This window comes from Cotesia typhae, unplaced genomic scaffold (assembly GCF_013202065.1).
Source record: "Cotesia typhae breed Kobodo isofemale line unplaced genomic scaffold, CoteBio_Ctyphae contig_4, whole genome shotgun sequence".
NCBI lineage: Eukaryota > Metazoa > Arthropoda > Insecta > Hymenoptera > Braconidae > Cotesia > Cotesia typhae.
Window position 1 is genome coordinate 10,585,348 of NW_027423748.1, and position 21,197 is coordinate 10,606,544.

Here is a 21,197-nt window from a genome sequence, read left to right on the forward strand (position 1 = left end):
ACACGTGTCTGAGAATTCCTGAAAAATATATCCCGAATGTTTCCACGTTCAACGCGATTCTTTTTCCTGCACACATGCAGGTCTACTTTTTAATTAAGTTCATTTTCTTTTTAGTTCAAAATTTTTGCTCTTAAATGAAATTAATTAATCAAGAGCTTTCATTTGAGTACCCACATACATTTTCATATATTTTTCATTTATACATATATATAATAAATATAAATATATGAAAAATTAATGTGGGTACTCAAATGAAAGGTCTTGATGAGTGTAACATAGGGATGAGCTTATATTTTTAAAAATGTCAATAGTTCACGAGATATAAGTCATCTAGAGATAGAGAAAAAGTACTACTCCACGTCAAGACTTTTCCAACTAAATAAATACACTGGCCACAAAAATTTGCTTATTCTCTTAATAATATAGATAATATTAATGCATGTTTATACCCAGGAAAAAATTAATAAAATTTTTCTCAGGAAAAAAAGTATGGAATTTGTTTTAAAATTAAAATGATGATTAGAGTAAAAAATTCAGTCGTTAATTACTGTCAACCGTATCTTGAAGGCTTGCTCTTAAGAATCCTCTGAGCAAAGTTGAGTTGAGAGCAAGAGGCAAGTTTGTAAAGTCGTCGATATGGTTTATACGTCTGATGTATGGTTACTCGTGTGTATAATATATACAACTTGAGTATCAAACGAAAACATTCTTATTCTGTTATGTGGTCGAGTGAGTGAGTAGTTTGTATAATACATAATATAATATATAATATATAAATATACAGTATATAGAGGTCTTTTAGACTACACACATATTAATACAAGAGCTGACTACATGCGCTGACAATTATATTATCTTTTTTATTTTCTTTGACTCATTATTATTCATTTTTTTTTTTTTTTTTTTTTTTCCCGATGAATCTCTGCTAAACATTTTATTCAAAGACTGTTTTTGTTTATTTTTAAAATACCCACTATCATAACAGTATACTTGACTCCTCACTCTTTTATTACATGAATCATAAAAAAATTTTTTTTATTATTATTTTATTGCATTAAGAATAAATGAGTTTTTATTCAACGATCAAAGTCCAGCTTTATTTTAATTATTATTTAAAAACTTTAAATTACTAAATATCTCAGTAATTGAATTAATTTTTTTAATCAGTGCGATTTCATTTTCCGAGTAGCCGTAAACTTTAGCCGTAAGTATGATAAAGTATTTATTTTAAAAGTTACTGCAAAAATATCTGACAATATTTAACGGGGTATTGATTAAATGAAAGTTTTAATTATTAATTAAATAAGAACTTTTTATGAGTGACTGAGATACATATTAAAAGTTTATTGCAAGTATTAATTGCTTATTTTTTATCGAAAGTATTATTTAAATAAATATCACAAATGATTCTGAGAACTTTTATCCGACAAACATCCTGACAAATATCTTTCGTCTCCTCTGTATCTAATCAAATAAACACTGCTCCGAACCATCACCCGACACCACCGTAACACGTCAATCTTCTCGCCGACCAGATAAGAAAGTTCTCATCAATCAACAAAATCTGGATTGTATTGTACCCCAATATAAACAATCGAAAACAATTAAATTACAAGGAAATAGAGAAAATAAAACAATGATATTTATCAATCTGTAAAATAAAATCAATTATTATTTTTTTTTTCTAATAATAATTAAATATAAATTCATCAAAAATTAATAATAATAATTTAATTGCATATTTTTAAAATTTCAATGAAAGAAATTTTTTTTTAAATGACTAATTTAAATTTTGTTGAATTTTTTTTGCGACAATTTACTAGAAATTAAATATATCATTTCTCCGCACACAAATTGCTGATCTCAGCGCTAAAAAAACTCCAAAATACAACCTTTGATAACATTCGGGCGTAGAGAATTAAATCGCGTCTCTCGAAAATTGATAATATATCATAAGACTAACAGCGACGTTTTATAATTGGTTGGTATATTTGCATGGAGTCTTAACGCTTATTGAGGTTTAGCCGCACAGTATGCCGTTGTAGCTGTGCATCATTCCTTACACCGAACACCGAACACCGTGGATCTTGGATCCTGCAGCATAATACATACTCACTGCACTCAATATAATATTATACACACTTTATACTATATACATGTAATGCCCGCAAAGCTAAGTGTTGTGTAGTTGAACCGTAACCGGTCATCTCTCGTTCACCCGTCGGTTTTTATCATTTACTTGGACGTTATATGCAACCGGCTTGAAACACGCGATGGCGACATCTTTTCCTCTCGCTCCGATAGCAACTTCAACCCTAGAAGCTTGCTATTATTGTTTACATTCGTTCCATCGGCTTCGATCTATTCGCATCTAATTATTTATTTATTTATCATTATTTATTTTTTTCTGGCAATAAAACTCCCACTACAAGACATTTATATCATCCGCTAGCTTACCGCGGGTATCCTTATCCTTAGCATATTATACTTGCTTCGTCACGGCCCCCGCTGTCACATTGATACACCACGCAGAACCTTCTTGTGCTTAACAGCAGCCAACATCATCCACTTACAAGATGGATATAATATTATCGCTAAGCTGCTTGTATACACGCATACCCATAAACAAACTAATATTTAATCAGATGTTTAATAAAGTTATTTATTATTACTCTTATAATTATAATTATCGTCATTATAATTCAGTACAGGGTATAGTAAGGCGTACCAGAGCTAAAACACAACATTCGCTCGGTAAAAACATTATTTATATTATAAACACAACCGCTCCGACAAATTTATTCTTTAAGAAATAAAATTTTTTGGAGATTTATTTTATTTATTAATTATTGAAAATATTTTTTAATGAAACAATATAAATTAGTAAATTTCTTGAAAATATTTGAAAGTAGCAAGCAATGATAATGACACTGATATAGTATCCTCGGTGAACGAATTACAGGACATCGATCTTTGCAAGCGTCCCATTACCCATTAGGTGAAGCCCACCTCAGCTTTATCCTAGTAGCAACACAGCGTGGAGGGGCCTGATACATACTCACATCAAGTGACTACACGCTGAATGTTCTCATGACCACCAGTCGGCTATTATACGCCGCGTCGAACAGTAATTAATGCATCTTTGGGATTATCCGAGCACTCGTCCACATCGAACGCCTATGCCCTATGCTACTGCGCTTCTACGCTACCACGCTGCCGATGTCGATGAGAAATTATCCGTGTCGAAGCGTCACCGGTGAATGCAGTCGTTACGGTTACCAGCTATCCCATTCCACGCGCACTACCCCGTACTTTCCACCGGCCCTCACTATCACATACCCATCAGCGGATCTATTTATTATAAATATACATTATATATTATATATTATACATTATATATTACATTGCATTATATCGCTACCCGACGCATCAACACAGTTTACGATCACCGAGAGATTTATTTATTTACTATCTTTTAAATGAAATTTTATTTTATTAATTTTAAAGAGAATTTCACATGAATTATATATTTATTGCTTTATTAACAAAAGTAATTTTAATTTTTTAAAGTTCACAAGTTACATTGTAACTGCAAGTTGCTAGTTAAATTTTATTATTATTATTTTTATATTTCAGAATGTCTAGGAAGTGTTTGGAAGTTCATCAGCAACATATGGTGAGTTTATTTTACATACCTACATAATTATCGTGTTAAACGTACCAATACCGGAAACAAAACTCCAATATCCTTATTAGTCGATTGGCGATAGCCAGTAATTAAAAAAAAAGAAAGAAAAAAAAACCTGACAGGAAGTAGATCGAAGTATAGAGGAGCAATTCGTAATTAGAGACAATAACTCAATAACTTCAGATAAAGACCGCAGATAACTATAATACAATATTAATATATAAAAAATGAAAAAATAAAGTCATTAGCGTTTAATCTCGAGCATTTTGAATCAGTGGTTGGTTGGCTGGTTGGTGCTTGTCATTTATTTAGTAAGGAATTGTAGTATAGTCATTAATGAAATTGGCACAGACGTTCTCTGATTCACTTGCCAGTCGTTTTAATAGTATACTATCGTTTCAAAGTAATTACTGAACTGATGGGATGCGGCTGTCGAGAGGAATGAAAATTGTTGCAATTCGAGGCCGACAATTAGCACACCAGTAAAACGTGAGAGTGATCGTGAGAAGTTTTAAGAAGAGAAATCAACTTTGCTGATTTGGATTGCAAATCTATAAATGTATATTTCGCTTATTTATTACATTTATATATTATTATGTGTGCCGGGAAGTTGGGCTGTATTTTTCGATGCCAATCTTTCGATAGAATATTTTTATTCTTCAATTTGTATGATAAAAAAATACCCTGGGAGATAAAAGTCGAGTATAACAGCCAAAAAAAAAAAAATTGAATATTTTTTCAATCAAGAAAAATTTTTTTAAACCAAGAATAAATTTTCTTTGTTCAAAAATTTTTCTTTCAAGTCAAGTTAATTCTTTTATCAGCACAGAAGTGTCGTCTATTTTATTCTGTTGAAGCTCTGAAACAAAAATAAACTTTCGGAGCGTAATCGTCGATAATCCAGGGTGTCCAAGTTCAAACTTGCTAGTTTATATAGCTTTTACTTGCAATAAAACACGTCTTTGGTTGTACTAGCAGGTTCTTTCGCAGTATACTGATGGTGAAACCCTTCCCTCGTGGTTCTACTTGGTCCTCGTCCTTCGGGTTCAGCCACCGAAGGGACTACGGGTAAGTTTTTCCTCGTTCTCACTTTACTCCTCTTTGTACCGTCGCATTTACACACACCCCACATTTGAGTCCTAGGTAGAATACAAGTGTACAGAACTACAGAAAGTACATACATAGAGTTAGGTCTGGTAACGAGTTCAGCCCAAGAGCTTAAACGAAAAGTACTTTGCCCTCCGCCGGAAAAGCTTGAGTACAATTTATAGATACCCCAATGTTGTTGCCGTGTACTGTGGCTGAGAAAATGCTATGCTGATGCTACTGCTACGGCCCACCCAACCTTTCTCTGGTTTTCTCTCCCTCTTCTATCACTATTGCTGTTGCTATTGCTATCGCTATCACTATCACTATCACTGGGACTGCTTGTGCCATCGGAAACGAAACTAAAGGAAAGGAAAATTTATTTTCTTGTTAAAAGATTAGACACTCAGAGGTACTCTGACTTTTGTTATCCCCTGACAATATAATAAATTGAATTTCTATTTATTTCTCACTGTCGGATTAAATTAAATTGTTTTAACTATTTACTATTTATTTGTTTACTTAATTCGCGGATTTGTCAAGATTTTTATTTTATATTTGCTTGTTTAAAATTGTAAATAATTTTTAAAATAAAAATTTTTAATAAAAATAAATTTCTATCAAGCTTCATTATTCAAATTTGATGTCACAATAATTATACAAATAAATAAAATTTATTTGGCAATATCTATTGATAATAAAAAAGGATTTTTATTTTTCAAGTATGAGGGCTTACGCAATGCTTCAATTAAAATAATTCAGCAAATATTTATCTCTTGGATAAGAATATTAGATATAAAATGCAAATGTCAACGAGTTTTAATCCAGACTGTTAATTAATAATATATAAAAATTTATTGCCGCAATTATTAACGACGGGATATTAAGTTTTGTCCGAAGAGTGATAATTAAAGTTAATAATTAATAAAGTATATAATTTATCGTGATATTTAATAACACAATGGGATTATTAAGATTCAGATGAATAATTATTCAAGTGAGTAAGTGGGTAAAGTTTAATTATTTAACGTATGCAACAGTAATAGTAATAATAATTATATGAATTCATATAAGTGTAATCTCAATGGCATAAATTACGCGGAGTATGATGATTAATATTCGACTTTATCACTCCGGCTAATCCGATGCAAAGTTACACTCAAATTAAACTATTATACGTAAATTACATCTATCTGCGCTGTCGAGAATTCCATCTATCAATTGCTAAATATTATATATTTTTTTTTTTACTCGAGTTTTGTTGATATGAACAAAACTGGTTGTTGATTAATTAAAAAATGTAAAGTTGGTAAATACCGAGAAACTGAAATTTTATGAAATTAATTTAATATTTAATTAATAAGAACTCAGGTTCGCAAATTAATGTAACAAAATAACGAGTAAACTATAACTGAAGTATAAATTTAATTATGTGGTATCGCGTATTCTAGAGTTTTAAACAAATTCAAACTAATACATATCGTAAATTAATTACGATATCCCAGTCTAGGTCTAGTTGCTAATTTAACTCTGCTCGTATCGGTGTTAAATATTAAATGATACCCAATATCACTATCATATGAATTTCAAACTTACTTGCTCGATATATGCCTTCTATACCAACGCTAATTATTAACAGTCCAAAATTTACTTAAAGCTATTAATATGATTAGGATATTGGTTATCAAATTAGTTATCATTTTAGTTGTAATTAAGCAAATTAGGAAAATTTTATCAACTCTACATCTCCGTAATAAAATATTTTTTTTTCAATTAAATTTTTTTGCCTTGAAAAAAAATTCTTTTTCAATTTTTTACTAAAAAAAAATTCAAGTAGGTTTTTTAGGTAAATTTAGAACGATCCAATAGATGTTGATCTGAATTTTAGTATTTTTATTTTTTTTTTTTAATTTCTACTGGTGAGTTTATAATAATTTATTGAAAATTATATCTCCCCCACTTTAAAAATAAAAGAAATTTTATTGCAAAAAAAGCTACGACCCCAATAATTATCTTACACTTTCTCCGTACGGTGTAAACACCGTTCTAAAATAACAACAATTAAAAACACGTGTACTTTGTATTTGGACGGTATAAAACACAAGCCATAAAATCTAAAATATCAAATATCAGCATATGCATACATAATAAACTCATTGTACTCCTTCACAAAGGTATCCGCGCATTCGATTGGCGTCGAGTATGTTAGCGGTCTGGAGGGGCGCAACGCCTGTAGCTAAGAACCAACGGTTGCTTTATACTAAACCGTAGTCTCAGTTGCTCAGTACGACAGTTCAACGAGCGTTTCTTCCGAGACTGGACCGCTTAAGCAATTATTTCGCACTTAAATCCTAAATTTTATCAAAAAAAAAAAAAAAAAATCACAAAATTCAGACAATCAATCTATGTAAATAAATATCAGCCTCTTATCTCCGACCGAAGTCTAAACTTTGACCCTAGTTCCCTTGAAACTATCGCTCAGTGGTTTACAGTATAAACAGATCGATGTTTCCGCAAGTCCGAAGGCCGAAAGACTTGTACATTCGGGTTGGAGCACCAATATGACTTCGAACTACTGAACTAGCATAAATCAGGAGCGCTTGACTGACCGGGCAGTTGTAAATAATCCCGAGTGTAATTAACCAGATCGCGAGTGTATGAAAATGAAACGAAAAAATGAAAAATAAAAATTAGAGCGTGGGTGAATGAATAAATAGAGTTTGAAATTGAGCGTGTGGTTTTTATACATGTCACTGTTTTTTATTTATTATCCGAGGCACCAGGATTGGGTTCTACTCGGCAATGAGGTTGTACTCGCGAATGACTCGCGCAATGTGAATGATTGAGTGGAACGTATCGCATCGATGAATGATGCCATGTGTTCTTGGCATGGCTGAAATGCGATCGGACGCCGATTAAATTGTGCTCTTGCTCTCTATACTTATACATATACATGTGCAAAAAATATACATCTACATCCACTACCTCTGCCTCTTTTACATCCATATGCTTCTGTGTCACTCGAGGGTAACTATAGTGTTACAAATAGTTAAGTGCAGATCCGAGTAATCTCAAGTATGTTTACCCTGGAATGTCACGTGTAATCGAGCAAGAGATGTCCTACTGAGATTTCAACCGCGCTTATTTTTTATTACATTCTATATCAAATCAATTGATACATGATACATCCAACTACTTGCTGATCAATTGATTGATTGATTGATTAACCGGAAAAATTCACTGAAACTTCTACCTTGTACATCAAATATTTCTTCTTATCGCGAGTGATTTTATTTCGTGTTTATTGTGTTGATTTAATTTATTTTCATTTTTATTGTAACAAATTATTGTGTACAGTGATTTATTGCTGCACTAAAAATCATAAGTGAATTTTATTAAATTTTAAATCATTAAGCCAAGCAAAAACTTCTTTACCGACAAAAGAAGAAATTATTATTTAAATTACCTTTTAACAATATTTTCTATTTGGATATATACACCTCTGCTAAAGTGTCAAAACATTGAAGTTGGATTTAATTAAAAATCCAGGAATTTTCACTCCAGGGAGTGTTTTTTTTTTTCAAGTTTTTTTTTTTTTTTTTAGTGTGAATGCATAAGTGGGTTTAAAAATTCATAAGATCGTCGAACCTGGAATTTTAATCACCTATTTTGATACTTATCTTATTTTGTCTGTATATTTAATATATACTGGATATTATCAGAAGTGATTTTATTTCGACTAGTGAAGAGTGATGCTCGATCGGTAGATATATTACCTTGGAATCAATAACGGTTCTCCAGTGGTGAGTGTCTCAGTTATTGAAATATTTTGTTATTTTATTGTATAACATTTAATAATAATTATTCGTGAGTAATTTCGGATGGGGGGAAAAAAAAAGTATATATTTAATCAAACCGGGCGCTTTGATAAAATTTTTTAATTTAAAAACAAGCTCTTATTTGAATGATACCGGCATTGACTGGAGTAAAAAATTCAATTTAAATTTTATACGTCAAATATTATGTCAAAGTCTTGTTGTGTATAACAAAAAATGGATATTCATTTGCGCTATTTTGCAATCTCTTAGTATAATTTAGCTTTTTATCCAGACATCAAACGATCTCGCAATTAATCATCCCGTCTGCTGTCTCCTGCCAGTTATTAATTTTTAAATTCACTGTCTACTAAATATATACTCGGATCGAGCCTTACAACTTATAAATAACCGACTGGATAAAAAATTTTAGTGAAAATAATAATCAACTTGAATTTTTATTACATTGAATGGGAACAATAAACGTCCTACGGAATCGAAAAACGGCTTTGTGTTCGACACAGCGGGTATTTAAATTAGAAGACTTAATTAAAGACCCCCTAGGTGACAAACTTTATCTCAGGTGATCTATTTGCTGAGATAAAAGTGAAATTAAAAATAAAACTTTATAAACAAATAAATAAATAAATGAATGGATAAAAAAAAATGTCAAATAGCCTTTTGAAGAGCATAAGTGAGATAATTATACCCCACAGGGTTTTATTTGAGCTCTCGACTCGCTCATACTCGCCGATTATTCGAGGCTGTTTCGTTTAGTTCTTTTTAATGCTATCGCGGTTGCATTTATATTTAATACGATCCAGTATCCACAATTATCTCCGAGCGAAGCAATATATAAAACTCAACGTGAGATTTATAAAAAATAGTGAATTTAGTACCTGGCAACATTTATAGAGTGGTTGTCCTCGACGCCTCGGCTTATGACGTACAGCGCCCAGATAAGACTAAAAAAAAATAATAAATATAATATAATATAATATAATATAATAAATAAAACAAAATAAATGGTACATATATCTATCTATAAGTAAAAGGTGGTTGCTCAGCCGGATGATATTATAAAAAAAATGACGCGTGTGCTCGCTCGGGTGGCAACAAACGAACAAACTGGTTCCATACCATTACATGCCCCTTCCCTACCCCTGAACATACCCCGGCTCCCAAGTCCCAGTTCGATGTCGTCCGTGAACACATCAGACATCGGACTCTTCATACCACACTGATGATTCTCATCATCTTCTCTCTACTTTCTAAAGATCTAGCTATACAGATCCAACTGTAGGACTGGACACCGAGTACCTTATGATAAAAGGCTCGTGTTGTCTTCTTGTTGATCATCTCTGGCCTGGCTACCTTTTGTGCTCGCCGGCGGGCTGCTCTATTTCATTTTTTCGAGGCTGGAGCTGACCGTGCTCGGTTAAACTATCAAGCTGAAAAATCTGTGTCAACCTTTATGTTGACACGTGTAGGGACGTTTGCACACACTGTGCTTCGCACTTTCAGCACCAGAAAAAATCCACACCAACTCTTCTTCCTCTTTATAACGAACAACTGGTGGCCGTAACCTGGGCCCATAACCTGCTGGAATTAGACAAATAACTTTGGACAATAACTGTTTGTGGTTTTAAGTTGGCCACCAGTTTATTACTGTTTTGCAGTGTCAAATTTCACTGGTTTTTCCCTGGTAGTTTTTGTAGCTGTGCTACATACGATCCACTTGAGCTGTTACTGGAGGTACTTGCTGTTTATAAGACTCTCATCGGCGCGTACTTAACTCGGTGCGTCCTCGGTATTATGATGCTAAATGTGAGTAGCAAACGAGCTGAGAGATGACAAGTAACCTCAAGACCGGGACTATAAGACTGAGACTGAGACTTGGAATGAGAATAAGAATCTTGAGACATAGACGAGGACGATCAACTCCTCCGCTGTCTCGTCTTGTCTTTTCTCAGCGTCGTCGTTACCGTCGTCATCTCTTTCCACTATTGCTGGTGTAAAATCGTGGGTGTGTTAGTTAGTTTACGCTTAAGAGAAACCAAATGACGCTGACATGCAGTAAAATACTCCGGTTACTCCTCGTTAACTATTCTCTCCTACTAAAACGTTATTTATTAATCAAACGCCATTTATTTTAAAAATTGTCACGTTACAATGTTGAGGATCGAAAGCTTAATATATATATATATATATATATATATATATATATATATATATATATATATATATATATATATATATATATATATATATATAACAACGACGATAATAATACAACGACCTTCATACATTTTATTCGCGACTGGATCGTAAATTTAACCCGGGAATAATTCAAATTTTATTAACGATAAAATTAAAACTTTGTATTAAATATACAAACACTTACTGCTCTATTATGAGAAAACTCCCGGGCAGGGTACATTTATAAATTTAGTTGTTTTATTATTATTGTAAACACAAAGTGGTTGTTTTTGCCAGGTAGAAAAGAAAGGCCTGGGTTTCGCAGTAGCTATCGCGTTCCCTGATTCGAGATATGGAATTTAATTTTATTATGACGTGAGCCGTCCAACGTTATCCTTAAATCGTTGTACTCCCCGCGGCGTTTGGTCCGCGAAATAAGACTCGGCGTCCAGTCATTTGGCCCGTGAGCAGACTCGACACTGCTCCGACGAATGGACGCCGTATAGTACCAGTTAAGTCTACATATACAAGTTACATTAGTATGAAGTATGTAGCATCGAGTAAGAGCTGATCTTGCTCCTGTTACCGCTTCTCCAGCTAATGTGTGCTACATGTATATCTGTGTGTGCTACATGTGTATTTGTGTGTGTGCGTGTGTGTGTGTGTGTGTGTGCCAGACCCTTTTTTTATTTATTTTTTTGCCATGTTCGTGCTTAAAATTTCCGCCAAATCCATGTAATTTTAGTTCACCTTTAAGCACTACTCCGTGGATTCATTTTTCGGCTCCTTCTTTATTGACAATAAAATAATTGAGGTGTCAATAATACTCACTGTTACTGCCAGAGCTAGAATTGAGAAAATTTAGTTGTAAACCTGGAGCAATAAATTTAATAGCTTGGATTTGAATGTTACTGTCAGCAACAAAATAATAATAGCGAGCCTTGGCTTTTTATTGTTGTGATTTTATTTTCAATTCTGACTGGACGGCCACGACCACTGATTTATGTTTATTCATTCAGATTACATTTATATTATATTCTGTATTATTTTATGGTATGATAAATAATAAATAATAAAATTCCCTGTTATAAGTTAAAATAAAATAGTTGAAAAAGTTTTAGTTTGTTGTAAAAAAAAAAAAAAAAAACGGTACTAGTATTTTATTACAAGTTTGACCTGACAGTATAAATTTATTCGTCTAATTGACACAAATGGACGTCACCAAATATATTTACAAACAAATAAAATATCCGTTACTTGATTAATCGTTAACCAAACCGGCATTATGTCAACATCCACCTACCAACCGAATAACAATTGTTATGTGTGTAGTGATTGAACCTCTGACAATACATTTGACACAATATAATTAAACATACACTCTATTAAATTACAAACATCAATCTTATTAACATAAATAAACATACATCAGCATAATTTAACAACTGATCCTCGATCGAGTAATGAGTATTCCCAGTGAACACATTTTCACCCATTAAACCATCATTCCTCCATCAGCTCACAATTCATTAATATGACCAAAAATCAAATTCTCCATTAGCTAAATTCTAACAGACAATTAACCCAAAAATACTCTTCAAGAAATCAATTATTATTCCGAGAACATGAGTTAGCAAAGAATAATTTAAAACCCCGGTCATTAAATTGACAACATACTCGAAAATGCACCCCAAGCCCATTCCGCGGCAAAGCTCGCCCATTAACGACAGATGTTACTCGTTCCGTCCTGGCTACTTGAAATAACTTTCTTACAGTTAGGTAAAGTACACTCGAGTAAATTTACATACTCGAAATAAAATAATTTTAAAGGTATTTATAAATTTATACATTTATCCATCCACCCAAAGTGTATTAAATTTTGTATCCGGCATATTTTCTCCAAGCTCATGCTGCTGCTCGTCTATTTGAATTTTCAAAGTCGACACTGCAGAGTTTAAGTATCTCTAAACGCAATCCGGCATTTTGCCAATGCCTGTCATATAACTTGGAACCTATAAATACCTATACTCGACGTAAACTTAAATGTTAAGATTTTTACGACCCGCTAAGGAAATAATGTTCTGCGCTTAGCTGCATGCCTATGTGGATTGCACCTACTCACCACTCTACTACTACTACTACTACTCAGTGCAGTTCTCCTTACGTATTATATTAACCACTTTCGCTAAATAAAACTACCAGCCAATGTGTGTTCCCATCGCGTTAGTAAATGGCTTTCAAAATAACCCTACTGTCTTTCTCTCTCTCTCTCTCTCTCTCTTTAAACCCGGCAATACAAGTTATACGACACCACTCAATAGAATACATGACATCTACCGATCATGTAGTCGTGTCGATGTAGAATCCGGTCAGGTCACGATCCCGATGGTATTAATACTACCGCAATAATTCCGATGTAGCGTAACTCAATTTAGAACATGGAGCGCGACTAATCATTCAATAACGACAACAACTATACTACAATACACTGTACTAGGCATATGATGTACGATACTCAACACAGCCTTCGATGATGATGATGATGATGATAATCATCATCCTGAACATCATGGCGGTTGCGCGGTCAAAACAACAAACATTTATACGCCGTCCAAGAAACAAAGATCCAAGCAGTTATAAATCCTGGTGCACACATTATACAATGAACAGAATCTAGTGAGTGTCTATTGCCTATACTATAAATGTATATCATAGCTCATCCATAGCTCGTAGTGCTGCTGTGCATCAGCCATAATTTACCCGTTGCACATCGATAAGTTAAGCATACAACTAACTAATAATGTTATTATTATTACATACAAACTCTGATAGACCTGTAACGTAACGCATCGTTTAACCCTTTACACTTATCCCACACTATTCCACCGTAAAGTTTACAACCCAAAGCGAAACATATTGTAAATAATACGCCAGCTAATCATCGAATATGAAACATATTTTACCCGACAACAATAAACGTCAGTGACTTGTACTGCGGAATTAAATGAGAACCGGTAACCGACAACCCAACGTATTTGTTTATGTTCCTCAAAGTTTATTATTTCGCTGGAATTAAAAGTCGCTCTTTTAAAAAGGCGAAAAATTATTCTTCTTTTGGGATGAACATTGCGGGGCATCAATCCAGCCGTCGGGAAACGTCAAATTAACTTCACTAAGCTCGGTTTATTGAATTGCTGTTTGATCTGAAATTCAAACTTCATTTAAACTGTAATTGGGTTCTTTGAAATGAAATTGAGGAAGTTTATTAAAGCTTAGGGGATATTGAAGTATCTTTTTTACGACATTAGAAATATTCTCATTGAAAAGAAATTATCTTGAATCAAGAATTTTTTTTTATTTTAATTTTTTTTATCCTGTTGCTCTTTTAGAGCTTAAATTTTTGGCCAACTAGGAATGACACTTACACAATTATGATCATAAGGAAGCGCATAATTAACTAGCCAAGAACAAACAGAGCTAAAAAAGTTGCGTCGGAGCAATCATTCACTTATGCGAGTAACCCCATACCGATCTTGGGATTAATTCACTTGACAAAAGCTACTACCCTAGACAGACTAGCAACTCTAGTGATAATCGTCGTAATAACACTCGTACAACACGTGGAAGCCGTATAGTAGTCGAGAGACTTGGTATAGTGTGCAGGGCTGTCATGATTGTGTGTACGTAGACACTAAGAGTACAAATAATCCCGTCTTCGTTAATAATGTATTCATTCTGGGTTCTATTCTGGGCCCTGGGTTTTGCCTCTGCTAGCGAATAAGACTAGCTGCCCCATTATCGTTACCTTCACCCCTCGCTCCTCCGTGGCATTATTTCAACGTTTGTCTCGCTTATTTCAACTGACTAAATTTACTTGTGTATGTTGTGTATGCAAGGCCTCTATATAATATAATATAGTATAATAAAATACTCCACACATTCATACTTGGCATTATATTATATTATGTTATATTAGTGTAGCCACCGCTCACTAAATGAACATACGCCCATTCACTGCCATCAATATCTCGTTATAAAAGTCCCTCTACTCGGCAAAATTCAGCCCGAAAATAATTATTATTTTTGTACTGCTGATGAAAACCAAATAGACATAATAAATTTAAGCTTATTAATGATTTCATTCTTCAGTTATTATTGTCGACCAAATAAAACAATATTCGTTTTATTATTGTATCGTTTATTATTTTTAGGTGATTGATTTTGACGTTTATTATCAATCATCAGCTTTGTATTTTATTTTTATCACTTTTGATTACTATTATTATTGATGATAACAATAATAACAACAAAATTAGGAATGTAAATAGCGTATTTTGGAAACACGGTAAATCCTCGATAAGTACCGGGAACTTTACTTATCACATGTATACTAATAATGCACTTAGTTTAACTCTGATTATGTAAAATGAATATGTATTACCGTATGTACAGCCTGGATATACATACACATGTCTATATATGTATATATGAGTTCATATATCACTCTATATGAGCATACAAGCTATTAAAATCAACGTCTATGTATAATTTATTACCGTAGTATAAATAGTCTTTATCAATAATCACTAAAAAGTTAAATCATAAAGCTGTAAATTATAATTGTTAATAATAAACCGCGTTCATTTAAAAATTATTCCATATGATATATTACATCGTTTAAAAATTATAAATTTTTATTAGAGTAATTTTTATTGTTTACTGATTGGAAAAAAAAAAAAAAATTCAGCTCCAAAAATTTTTACGTTAATTTATTCTATTGAAAATGTTTGCTGACGTTGAATTTTTAGTGGAGTAATCAAGTATAGTAGACATTATGTTACAAAGTAATGTCGGGTCAAAGTCATTTGCATTAAAAATTTATTGAGGAAATTTCAAATTCATTCCATTTTTGCGCATAACGGTTTGTTTGTCTGTTTAAATTACATGGGAGCTAGATTTCCCACAACACTCAATAAAATGAACCAAGTATTTTAATTTAAAATATAGAACAATTATTTCGAGGAATAAAATATAAAGAGTAGTACATATTAATTTTTTTCGAGTTTATATATATTTATATATATATATATATATATATATATATATATATATATATATATATATATATATATATATATATATATATATATTTATATCTCACTGATTTCGTGCCCCAAGACACTAAAGGTCACTGCGGCTAATAATATTAGCAACTTCCTTTTGATTACGCAAAACAAAACTGCTGCCCACACTGATGTGACGATTAATTCAAGCGAAACAAAATTTATCAGTCAAATAAAATTGAATTCTTAATTAACATTTGCAAATTGCCGTGTTTAAACATTAAAGGGTAGTCACCAAGAATTCATAAAAGGGTTGGTTGAATTTATCTGAAATTGTTAAACAATGTACATGGCATTTTGACAGAGTTTCTCGCGTACTGAAAGTGTGATTTTACGCGGCGTAACAAGGTCACACGCGGTGTCACCTTTACCTTGTGCCTTTTCACATACAAGTAGCATTCCCATAATGCTGCGACAACGTGTCGTGTGCAGCTCCCGCAGAGAATAGTTTACAGCGAGGCTCCGTACTACAGGCGAACAGTATACCGGTACCTCGACTATAACTTTGCTGTTATTATTGTGGCATATACATACATACGTACTTTAATACATTTAAAAACCCTTATACTTATATTTCTTATTGTTAGCAAACAACGAGTTCTATAACCGCCGCCAATCTTGCTCGTCGTCACCGTCAAGCTTCGCTGATATTTTTTTACCCACGCTCAACATTTTATTTCATTCATTTGCTAACAAACTTTTCCCTGGCGGCTGATTCGTTTCGTTTGCAAGATACTTTTGACAGTATCCGGAAAATATATAAATACTCTAGCCTACGGTACATTAATTCCGTTAAAAATATACAAAATATTGAATACACACATACATAATACAATATAATATGATGGATGATTAATCAGCCCAACAGTATTTATATATTTACACAAAAGCTACTGCCGTTTGTTAATTCAATATTGATGTAATAAGTGAAGTACACACATGAGGATTATAAATGAATAATATATTTTTGATCCATCGGTCATTAAGTATTTATTTTAATAAATGAAAATTACATCAAAGCCGGAACTAATTTCGTAATTTAAAGATTATGTTTTATTATTCTCTCTTCTGTTAAATCCCAAAAAGGTTTATTAGTTTCCAGACTGGTCAAATTAATAAAATAATGTTTAATATTAAAAATTCAAAAAGAGCTTCTTTATCAAAAAATCATAGAGATGTTTGTTATTAAATAAAAAAACCTTTTATAAATAATTTTATTGCAAATAAGAAGTCATGTTTTGACTTATTAATTACACTGATAAAAAAATTAAATTAATTAGAATTTAAATCGAGAAAAAAAAATTATTTTAAATAATTTTTTGTCAATTTTAAAGAATTATTAAAGAAAAAGCTTGTATCAATATTCAGTAAAATTAATTTGCGTATTTTTATTACTAAAATGTTTTATTCAAAAATGGTTGACAGATGGACGGGAATGTAAATTCAGTTTGTCGTATCAATAAACAATAGTACATTTATAATTTTATTCAGATAGACTAGTTATCATACATATATTTGGCGAAAGTTCCAAGTGGCCGAGGGCAAAGTAGAAGAGTTTGCCGAGTCAGTCTCGGGGCGGCGGGGGCTGGAACGGAGAAAGATATTCTTTACTCAACGTTTTCCCTTGCCACTGTACTTTATTCAAATCCCATCTCCCAGGGGCCATTTTCGATCACAACATGGTATTGACAAAACCGCTTTTCTCATACAAAATGCATGAATATTTTTTGTCCAGGATGTAAACCACCGAAGTGTAATCCTCGCGTACACGACTACCCAAGAAAACATCGTCTTTGCTGACGTTGAATCCCAGTATTTAAAGGAATACACACTTGTTCACTCTTACCCTATATATAATATATAAAATACATAATATATACGCAAATTTACATACATATCTATATAACGTCACCCAATAACTTTGTCGACTTCGATTTTCCGCATTTATGCTCTCACAACTCGTCGCAACGAGGCGCGAAATCAAAAATTTATATTCCCCAATCTCCATTAAATTTAACCGCGATTTTCAATTTCCAATTAAAATATCCGGTGGCTAAATAAATACACTTTTATCAGGGAATAACCAGCTACCAAAGAATCTATAATATATATGTTGAACAATAAATTAATTTTATTAGTTGATTATTTTTTTTTTTTTTTTTGAGGGAAGAAATCGTGACGTCTTTCTCACGGGATAAATCGTGGGCCACCTAATCTTAGACGAATAATGGTGGTCGTAATTAAAAGTTGAATGGGATTGAGGGTGAATGTTGAGAAAGTTTCTCAGCAAGAAAGATAGAGCAAGAAGAAGAACCTTTTACTAGAAAAGTCTTCTCTACGATGAGACAATGCAGACTCGCCCCACGGTATATCGCTCTTATACTCCTTCTTACTTTGTGTTTAAAGATTTAATGTAAGTTCTTAAGTACAAAAATCTATCAACAATCTTCATACAGAATTTATGATATTAATTTTTAATTTTTTATTGATCTTTAAAAGAATATTCAAGGAAAAAAAAATTATGTCCACAGAAAAAATCAATTCTTAAGTAAAGAAAAAAATTTTATGACATTTTAGAGTCTAATAAAAATTAAATTATTATAAAAAAAAATTTTTTTATGAAAATTTTTCCAATTTTTGAGCTAAGAAATTTTTTTGAGACAAATAAAAATATTATTGGTTGATAGCGTGAATTTTTGAAAAATGAACAATCGAGATCTCAGTGAAAAGAAAAGTAATTGAAAGGAGTATGATATGAAAAAAAAAAAAAAAAAAAAAAATATTTGTTAAAGTAAGCAATTTGCAAAATGGAAAGACGAAAGTTGGAGTACACCTGGGTCTGGCTTTTTTATTCTTACCGGGAATTCTTAAAAGTGTGAGAATGAAAAAATGTTGTGTGAAGAGACAGCTCGGAGTCGAGGAAATGGACGCAGCTTGGCGGGTACACGAGGAATCTTTAGTTGTGAGGAAAATATATAACTAAAGAAAAAAATCTAAGTAAAATGAAGTGAAAAAAGGGCTAGAGTGAAAGAAGAAAGAAGAAAGAAACGAAGAAGATACTAAAGAAAGTAGATGGATGGAAGTGCCAGTAGAAAAGTCTTGATGGTAGGTCGTTTCAATTCAACGAGAAACGTACATGACTAGAGAGGAATGGAGCTTGAACAGCGCTGAGCCAGTCCGGGTCATACGAACTTGAGAAAACGACAACGAAATACCTTTTTATTTTTTATTAACCCATTTTTGCTGGTATTGTTGCTTTTATTTACGGGAAACGCGATATTTTTAACGACTCGACATCTAATGAAAAATGATACCGGGAGTCCATTTTATGCTTCTTCAAATTTTATTATTTCATCTGAAAAATTTCTCCTTTTGTTTTGTTAAATATTTACTCGGATTTTATTTTAAAACTTAATTAATTAGACCCTTACTATTGAATTTTCTTTGGCTTTTGTTAAATGGAAAATAAATCTCATGGTTAATAAAGACTAATGATGAAAAAATGTGAAACAAAGTCTCACAAAATAATTGAATGCTGAGATTTATTTCTCTTGCTAGCTTTTTTCAAAATTAATTTATTATCATTAACCGTAAAAACAAAGCTTTACAAATTGTTTAAAAAAAATAGTTTTTACAAGATAAAAGTGACCTGAAAGCTCAAACAAATGAACGAGTCGTTTTATGTCGAGTTGTCGGTTCGGAATGAAGATCAATGATGATTAAAATAGTATCGAAATTGAATTTTATTGGAGTATGAAATAATAGCCACTTGAGTATGCATAAAATATTTAGATGAACAAAATGAGAAAGAAAAAATAGAATTGAAGAGTATAGAAGAGGATAATATAATATCGAACGCAATAAAATAGCGTGCGTAGAGAATACAGGAGAATACAGGAGAATAGAAGGCGAATGAACGAACGAATCCAGTCGGTTTTATTATCCAGGATGAGTAACGATCGAAAGCTGAGGCAATTCACAATACGTAAAAAATGAAATGAAATAAAATGAAAGCAATGGACATACTCGAATGATAAATTTTAAACAATCAATAAGCTGTCTTAGCTGAAAGGATTTTATCGAAAGTCCATATTCAGCGAATCTTAACAACTCAAGACTTTGATACATCTTTACTGGGCAAGTATTGGGTCTATATAACGTAGTTGATGTACTTGTGTAAAAGCCACTATATGTGTGTAAATATTAAATATAAATATGGATGGTCGAGCGTACAGTGGCTTGCGATGAATGGCTCATTTATCCGGCAACAATCGGCAATAGGTGAAAGCACTGCGTAGGATTTATAATTTTATTTTAAATTAAATACTTTATTTATTGTATTATTCAACCTCCAAAAATAATTCACACAAGCGTTTTAATTTTTAATTCTTTTGTACTTAAGATCTTTAGATAAATCGATGCCTGTCCGGAGTTGTCTGATGTGATGATTAGAATTGTTGTTCTTCATGTATTTAAATGATGAAGAATCATGTCGACTAACAATAATATAATTTAATATAATATAATATAATATAACAATAATATAATATTGCTTTTACTCCTAGTGGTTAAGCTTGTGCTCCTCTTGTCACAATAATCATAATTATAATCGTAACCCCCACCGCTATAATCATCATGTGCAAATTTAAGTGATGACTCATCAGAGATATAATTAAAACCGTGTTTTGTAACATTACCATCTCTGTATATTCTATTTATTATCATTGTTATTATTATTTATTATACCACCGGTCCATACAACTAAGTATAACTCTTCTCGGTTGGGTTAATAGTTACCGGTTACCAGTTTAGTACTTCAATTCACAAACTTTGATACTTACACAGCTTTGAATTAACACTATCAAGTCCAACGCTATCCTTCTTGTTCTATATGTTATTAAATATATAAGAAAAATTATTTATTGACAATTATTAATAAATTATTTAAAAAAAAAATTATAATAAAAATAATTAATTTTCTATGCAAAATACCAAAAACAACCTCACAAACTAACATGATCAATCGAATTAATCCGACAGGAGGAAGGCAATGCATATCAGATCCAGCTTGTAGATTAATCGCGATACAAATCGGGATAGAATAATAGAAAAAGTTGTAATATAGTACACACTTGATAGAGCGGAGTAAACGACCACCCAACTTTCGGTGGCTCCCGAAGCAAATATAAAGAACGAAACGACTTTCTTGAAGCGAGTCCTCCGATTAATCGTCGATCGAGTCACTTATTCTCAGGGTTCTTTTTCTCCCCAGATGTATATCTCGGC

General features: G+C 32.2%; 2 protein-coding genes across 2 annotated transcripts in view; one reads left to right on the forward strand and one right to left on the reverse strand.

Annotated features, from left to right (window-relative positions):
• Positions 1–8,480: 8,480 nt before the first annotated feature.
• The window catches only part of LOC141527026 (latrophilin Cirl), a 142,032-nt gene continuing 129,315 nt past the window's right edge, over positions 8,481–21,197 (forward strand). Inside the window, exon 1 of the mRNA XM_074242262.1 lies at positions 8,481–8,577. The gene's annotated coding sequence lies outside the window, so the exon portion shown is untranslated. The remainder of the gene's footprint in view (positions 8,578–21,197) is intronic.
• The window catches only part of Vlet (COMM domain containing 10 protein valette), a 154,030-nt gene continuing 142,368 nt past the window's right edge, over positions 9,536–21,197 (reverse strand). Inside the window, exon 4 of the mRNA XM_074242277.1 lies at positions 9,536–9,554. The gene's annotated coding sequence lies outside the window, so the exon portion shown is untranslated. The remainder of the gene's footprint in view (positions 9,555–21,197) is intronic.